The sequence below is a fragment of the Suncus etruscus genome, chromosome 1 (assembly GCF_024139225.1).
Source record: "Suncus etruscus isolate mSunEtr1 chromosome 1, mSunEtr1.pri.cur, whole genome shotgun sequence".
Classification (NCBI taxonomy): Eukaryota; Metazoa; Chordata; class Mammalia; order Eulipotyphla; family Soricidae; genus Suncus; species Suncus etruscus.
The window spans coordinates 132,332,762-132,339,808 of NC_064848.1; the positions used below are offsets into that span (position 1 = coordinate 132,332,762).

Genomic DNA, 7,047 nt, shown 5'->3' on the forward strand with positions numbered 1-7,047 from the left:
ATCAAAACCAGCTCATCTGCTACAAGGCAAAAGCCCTACCTGCTGTTTTCTCTACCTCCTCCTCAAACCTCTCTTATTTTATAAAGCAAAAAGTCACTTTCTCAAATCTCTGTTGCCAACCAGTTGTCTCTTTTACTTCTGGTCACACTAAGTAAAAGAACTCATTCCTGCCTATTTACATACTGTGATCTGACTTTTCTCTCCAGGGCCCTTCTCAGAGTCCTTATCCTCCATGTTGATAATTTTAATCGTTCTTTCCATTGATTCCAGCAGCCCAGGACATTGTCTCCTGGTTTCTCTCTGAAATAGTCTTCCCTTAAGTTTTGTAAAACCTGCTCTCTTAGTTCTTCTCTCACCTCCCTACCTATCTCTTTGGCTGCTGTATTGCTCATCTCCTGCCAACCCTTTTCCTTAAATGACCTAGGTTCACTTTTTTTCTTACACTATATTTTCTGAGAAATCTCATCCATGCCCATTATTTTAAATACTATTTATATGCTATTGGATAAAACATTTATATATGAAAATCAGTTCTTTTACTTATGGACTTGACACCATGTAGGCAGTTTGCCCAATCCACAGTTAATCCTTTCCCACAGAAGCTCTTTCTTATATTCTGAAGCTCAGTAATTCAATTACTAATTCTATTTCCCAACACAAACACCTGGTTAGAAGCCAAGACTAAAAACTCTAATTTCTTTGAAACTATATTTTCTGGTGAGGTTTTTCTCTTCATCTTTATATGATCTCATTGATTCAGCCCTAATTTTAGGTATGATCTCTTTTCCTGAGTAAGCACTGGATATCAGAGTGCTGATAACTGGCTTTCCCTCCCAGCTCTTTTGTTCAACCAAACAAATTCTACACACATCAGACCAAGATTGATCATTTTCAAGTATAATTTCATTTCCCTGCTTTAAAATCATTTCTATGGCTCTTAGGATAAAGTCCAAGGTTTGTACATGGCCCTTTCTAGTCTATCTTTTTGCTTCTCATTTTAACCTTGCCACTTACTTTCCCCCTCCCCAGGCCCATTTAATCATATTAACAAACTTTAAAAATTTTGTTTACTACTTGAGCAGGAATTCCTAGCTTTTTATATTGTAATAGTGGATTTTAAAAGTAGAGTTTGTAAATATGTAGACATCATTCATTTAGTATCTATCATTTGCTAAAAGGGGGCCATTTTCAATGTCAGAAAAGAAGATGGTCCTAAGTTGAATTATTAACATGAAATGGCTTTGGTTTTTGAAAAACTTAACAAACTATTTTATTTCCCCCTAGGAAATGAGTGAAAAACTAGTTTTGAGGCTGGAGCAATAGTATAGTAGGTAAGGCTGACCTGGATTAGATCACTGACATCAGATATGGTCCCCTTACCTCTAGATGTCAGATGTAACTCTTGAGTACAGAACCAGGAGTAATCCCTGAGAATCACGGGGTGTGGCCTAAAAACAAAAACAAAACCAAACAAAACAAATTCTTATCCTACAAGTCTCTGAGGTGTCCTTTCATTTGAAATCACTGCTGTAGACTAGACCACACTCTCTTTTACCCCAGGAACTCTGCATTCACCCCACAATATCTTTCTAGAACCTTCTTTCCTCCTTTTATCTCCTTCACCAGCTCAACCACATTCTACCCTATAGATATCAACTTAAATGTCGCCTCCTCCAGCTTAGTACTCATTTGTTTAAAAAAACCTTTGTTCTCATCTGTCTATTCCACCCAACTATAAGCTCTATGAGGACAAAGATTGATGTGTGTTTTATTTTCTAGTGGTTTTGTTTGTCTGTCATTATAGAATCAAGCATATTCCTTTAAGCATGGAGTTCAATAAGCACTTGTTGAATATATTATATGAATAAGTGTTCTATAAAAATGTAAGAATCATTGGGGCCAGTGAGGTGGCGCTAGAGGTAAGGTGTCTACTTTGCAAGTGCTAGCCAAGGAAGGACCGTGATTTGATCCCCCGGCGTCCCATATGGTCCCCCCCAAGCCAGGGGCAATTTCTGAGCACTTAGCCAGGAGTAATCCCTGAGCATCAAACGGGCCCCCCCCCAAAAAAGTAAGAATAAGACAAAAAGAAAATTAGTGATTTAAGGATGTATGTATTTTAATAATGTCTCATATTAATTTTGTCTTAAACTTATTTTTAATAACAAAATCTCACTGTTTTATAATTTTAATAGCATATTCAACCTTAATTATCTCTAAAATATTAACACAAGAACACCAGTGCTGCAATTTGTGTTAAACTACCTTCAAGTCTGATCTACCAGTGGTACATGCTGGCTTCACTGTGTTAATAAGTATGAGAAATCTTTACAATTAAAGCTGTAGTAGTAACCTTTAAAACCCCTAGATAGGAAACGTTTTGTATTTATTAAACTCTAATGAACTAGTTTTGAATGATAATCTTTGTATATAAAAATGTCTTGGTTGATCTTTTATACTTCTAGTTATGGCTAAAATACACTATTAACTCAATATTGTCCTAACACAAAGTAATATTAAGATGTAAAACTGCTGTATAATACTTCTGATGTTAAGTAAATGAAAAATTTAATCTTTCTTTGTTTCCAAGGTACTTTGAATACTGTTTGCAAATAAACTTAATGTAAACAAATTAGGTTTGTATTCAAAGTGAGTTTTATCTTAATCTTACTAATCCTGAAGTTTTCTAATGGTGTTTTTGAATGGGCTGACAGTAAATGAAGTTTAATGTTAGCCGGTTAGGACTATTTCTTCTGGAATACACCATTTTATCTCAGAGACAGAAAGAGCTGCTCTTCTGTAATGAGCCTTATATTACTGGAGAAAGTAACATGTTACTAAGATGCCCATAGCAGTTTTGGTCATTATACATTTTGTTTTGTTTAATATAGTCTTTCCAGATGGAAAGATGATCAGAACTCGCACATTAGTGAGTTTTGTGTCATTTTATTCAATGAGTGATTTTTAAATAGTAATTCTATTTCCAGCTTTGAATGATTTCAATAAATGCAAATAAAAAATAGTGAGATATCACAACATATCAATGAGATTTGAGCAAATCAAGAGTAGAAACAACCAATGCTCACAGGATTGTTTTTAACCATTGATTTGAGAATGTGATGAATTTTAACCTCTATGGAAAACAATATGGAGACTTCCAAAAAATTAAGAATATAACCCAATCATACCACTTCTTAGCATCTACCTTAGGGTCTCAAAAAAGATATTTTGATAAAGATACTTGCACCCCTAAGTTCATAGCAATGCCATTCACAATAGTGAGAGTTAGAAACAACCTAACTATCTAAGAACAGCTGAGAAGATAAAAATGAGTTGTAGTAGGGGCTGGAGAGAGAGCGTGGAGGTAGGGCATTTGCCTTGCATGCAGAAGGACAATGGTTTGAATCCCAGCATCCCATATGGTCCCCTGGGCCTGCCAGGAGCGAGCATTTCTGAGTGTAGAGCCAGGAGTAACCACTGAGCACCGCTGAGTGTGACACCCCCCCAAAACAAAACAAAACAAAACAAAAAAGTTGTAGTATATATACATAATGGAATATTACTCAGTGGAAAAAAAGATGAACTTATACAATTTGCTGCTAAATGGGCAGAATTGGATGATGTGTTGAATCAAGTTATTTAAATGGAGAATCAATAGAGAATTGCTTTGTGCATATTTTTGATTTTTTGCTTGTTTTTGTTTTGAGGGCCACACCCAGTGACACACAGGAGTTACTTCCTGGCTATGTGCTCAGAAACTGCTCCTGGGTTGGGGGACCATATGGGATGCTGGGGTATTGAACCACAGTCTGTCCAAGGTCAGCCACATTCAAGGCAAACTCCCTACCACTGTGCCACTGCTCCAGTCCCATATTTTAGATTTTTGAATACTGTCTTGTTTGGGGCCCATCTGGTGACCTCTCAAGGTTTACTCCTGGTTATGCATTCAGAAATTGCTCCTGGCTTGGGGGACCACATGGGGTGCCAGGGGATCAAATCATGGTCTGTCCTAGGGCCTAGCGTGCAAGGCTAGAAACCTTATGGCTTGTGCCACCGCTCCTGCCTCTTTTGAATGCTGCTTAGGAGTATCAGATACTCAGGACCAGATTGATTAATCAATAAATTTTCTACTTCAGTATCTCCAATTTCACAAAATATAAAAAAAAAATAAAATAAAATTGTTTTTTTTAAAGGACATCCTTGAGAAGCCAGTGCAGACTTTGCAGAGAAAAAAACCTAGTTATTAGTATCTCTCACTAACTTAGTCCTTGAGTAAGTATTCCATTTCATGTACTCCGGACTGCCTACTTCACCTTAGAACATGAGTTGCTCCCAAGATTTCTCCTAAATCTCAGTGAGAGGTCTCAGGAGGGAAGCCTTCCAAAGTCATGAAAATGCTGTTTTCATACCTTTTTCATAAAACCTGAGACACAGATTACTTTGTTTTATCCCTATTTCCCACATTTTTCTATAAAATTAAGAAGGCAAATAAAGAAAAAATGGGGCCAGGGGCCAAGTTATATGGGTGGAGATTAAAAAATAAAAGGACAGAACTAAATATTCAAGTCAAAGTCAATAGAATCAAGACACCCAAATTATAACAATCTAAACTGAAAATAAGCCTGTTATACTAACTGGCAGTCCAAGTGGTAGTATAGGATGCATTCTAGGAACATTGGTAGAGGGAGGTCAACACTGGTGGTGAGAATGGCCCTGATACACTGTATATCTGAAATCCAACTATAAAGGACTTAGTAAATCACAATGGCTTCAATAAAATAAAATTTAAAATAAAATAGAAAATTGTCTTTTACATGTGGAATATGAAGATACATAATAAAATAAACAGCCAGAGGTAACAGATCTTATGAGTTGCACTATCAATCGAGGTGGCCATGAGACTGGACTGTGGGGATGGAGGGGAAACTTGAGTCATTAACTGAGTCATTGATGGAGGAACACTAATATTCTAGTGGTGGATGTGGTGTTGGAACATTTGCATGCCTAGAACTCTTATTATTAACAGTACTATAAATCATGGTGTTAAACAAAAACTAGAAAGGAAACAAAGAAATAAAAAGGAAATAAATATATTGAATAAGTCCATTATTACCTCTGAAATATAGTTAATCATCCTAATTAGTCTAAGCATGTTTCTGACAATGTAATGAGATGCAGAAGATGTAAAAGTGATTGTGTAAGAAAGTACAGAGAAAATATCCAGATAAAATTTCTTTTAACTCAGCATTTATCTGTTTCATTTTACTTTTCCCTCTCTTTTCTCCTTCTTTATCTTCCTTCCCTCGTTCCTTTCTTTCTCTCTCCTTCCTTCCTTCCTTCCTTCCTTCCTTCCTTCCTTCCTTCCTTCCTTCCTTTCTTTCTTTCTTTCTTTCTTTCTTTCTTTCTTTCTTTCTTTCTTTCTTTCTTTCTTTCTTTCTTCTTTCTTTCTTTCTTCTTTCTCTCTCTCTTTCTTTCTTTCTTTCTTTCTTTCTTTCTTTCTTTCTTTCTCTCTTTCTTTCTTTCTTTCTTTCTTTCTTTTTTCTTTCTTTCTTTCTTTCTTCTTTCTTTCTTTTTTTCTCTTTCTTCTTTCTTTCTTTCTTTTTCTTTCTTTCTTCTTTCTTTCTTTCTTTCTTTCTTTCTTTTTTCTCTCTCTTCTTTTCTTTCTTTCTTTCTTTCTTTCTCTCTCTCTCTTTCTTTCTTTCTTTCTTTCTTTTCTTTCTTTCTTTCTTTCTTTCTTTCTTTCTTTCTTTCTTTCTTTCTTTCTCTCTCTCTCTCTCTCTCTCTTTCTTTCTTCTTTCTTTCTTTCTTTCTTTCTTTCTTTCTTTCTTTCTTTCTTTCTTCTTTCTTTCTCTTCTCTCTCTTTCTTTCTTTCTTTCTTTCTTTCTTTCTTTCTTTCTTTCTTTCTTTCTTTCTTTCTTTCTTTCTTTCTTTCTTTCTTTCTTTCTTTCTTTCTTTCTTTCTTTCTTTCTTTCTTTCTTTCTTTCTTTCTTTCTTTCTCTCTCTTTTTCTTTCTCCCGTCCCCTCCCTCCCACCCCCTCTCATCCCATCCCATCAATTGTGCTCAGGGCTTACTCTTGCTGCAAGGCAAGTGTTTTACCAACTATACTATCTTTACTATCTGTACTCACCCTTATATAAGCTTTTGGAAAAAAAAACAGTATATTTGTGTCAGAAAGCATGAAAACTACATGGGAAGCAAATAATCTTCATTAAGAGAGCACACTTGTCAGCGAACTTTCAAATATTTCTCTTTAATAACCAGACATTCCTCTTTAAATTTTGGTTTTAAGTCACCATCTTATATAGTAACCTTCCAGATCAGAAGTTCTTTTACTGCAAGCCTCCAGCGTGCCTGAGTCTGGGGTGACCCTGCGCATTCCCACAGCGCTTGCTAGAACAAAATGGAACGGTTTGAGGCCTTGCCCTGCTTCCTCCAGGGCAAGGTTATAGAAATTTTAGACAATTAAAAAAAAGAAATTCTTTTAAAAATTTAATTAAGGATCATTTTTTGGTTCATAAACATGATGATTGGGTGTTCACACATTGATGTGACATGTACCTACCTTAAATTTCATGGTGCACACCATGACGTTCTCAGGAGATATTCTGACTCTTCTCAGAAGTGATTCCATGGAATGCTGGGAGAAATGTTTGTGGTGCCAGAATCAAACTGGTGACAGTCACAGTATAGCTTACCCCTCTTCAAATATCTCCAGCCTCCAAATTGGAAATTCTTTAAGATATATTAAAATTCTAAGCTACTTAAAGTTATTTATGAGGTAAAGTAAAATACTTCTTATGTGTCCATATTTACATACATATTTATGCATATAATAACATGCATCATTGCAGTGTGGCATATTAGTCATGTCATATTTGCACAAAAGAGGGACATATAGTATAAAGGTGAAGGTACTTGTTTTGTATGTAGGCATCTTTTATTCAATCTCCAGCACAGTCTACGGTTCTGAGCACATCAGAAAGAGACCCTTGAGATCAACCCCTGAGTATTCAGAGTAAGACCAAAGCACCACTAGGTGTGACCGAAAC

General features: G+C 35.8%; 1 non-coding gene and 1 pseudogene across 1 annotated transcript; both read left to right on the forward strand.

The window, feature by feature from the left end:
- Nucleotides 1-6,330: 6,330 nt before the first annotated feature.
- On the forward strand, nt 6,331-6,462 carry LOC126030741 (small nucleolar RNA SNORA9). The gene has a single exon (XR_007503176.1). It is a non-coding gene; the product is annotated as a small nucleolar RNA SNORA9 (small nucleolar RNA).
- Nucleotides 6,463-6,497: 35 nt separating this feature from the next.
- Nucleotides 6,498-6,609, forward strand: LOC126033340 (uncharacterized; annotated as a pseudogene).
- The last annotated feature ends 438 nt before the right edge of the window (nt 6,610-7,047 follow it).